The following is a 710-nucleotide window of genomic DNA, read 5'->3' as shown; positions in this document are numbered from 1 at the left end:
CAGAACTCTCTCATTTCATGGTCACTAAGTCCGAGACGGCCTCCGACCACCACATCTCCCACCAAAAGCATCCTAGCATCTATCAGCAGAAAAATGCTACTGTACTAAATGGACCTTTCGTTTGAGCCACTGAAGAGACTCTGTTCTAATTCATCCCTGAAGTATGTCTAATACAATATGCAACACACACACAAAAAGTAAAAATTGGTCTTCTGTGCTTTGTCAAGTTTACTTCAACGGAAAATAAAAAATTTACAGAAGTTTAACACAAGAGGTAACTTGGTACTGGTTCAGTGTCATGATGTGGATCTTACAGTAAACAAGATACAGCTATTTTGTATTTCTCAGATCCTGTGAAATAACACATCTCCCTTTTTGCCACACCAGTTTTCACCATCACCATTTTTACCATTAATATTGAGGGTATCTTATCTACAGTCCTAACTGATTATGCTGAGAACTTAGAAGATACCAGTACTAACAACAAAATTGCAGCAACAAATGTTACTCCTTATGTATTTACCTTCAGTACCATGTAGGCTTTGTAATTACTTTAACACAACCCACAGATCAAATAATGGATTCCATAAGAATGCAATAAAAATATAAAGAATGTGGTAAACTGCAAACGATAGTGCCATTAAATAAAGATGTCTGAAGATGTACACTGTTTATTGCTTCAGAAAAATTCTTCTTTTGTTGGCAAATAC

The sequence above is a fragment of the Pterocles gutturalis genome, unplaced genomic scaffold (genome assembly GCF_000699245.1).
Source record: "Pterocles gutturalis isolate BGI_N339 unplaced genomic scaffold, ASM69924v1 scaffold32245, whole genome shotgun sequence".
Classification (NCBI taxonomy): domain Eukaryota; kingdom Metazoa; phylum Chordata; class Aves; order Pterocliformes; family Pteroclidae; genus Pterocles; species Pterocles gutturalis.
This window is presented reverse-complemented; position numbering follows the sequence as displayed.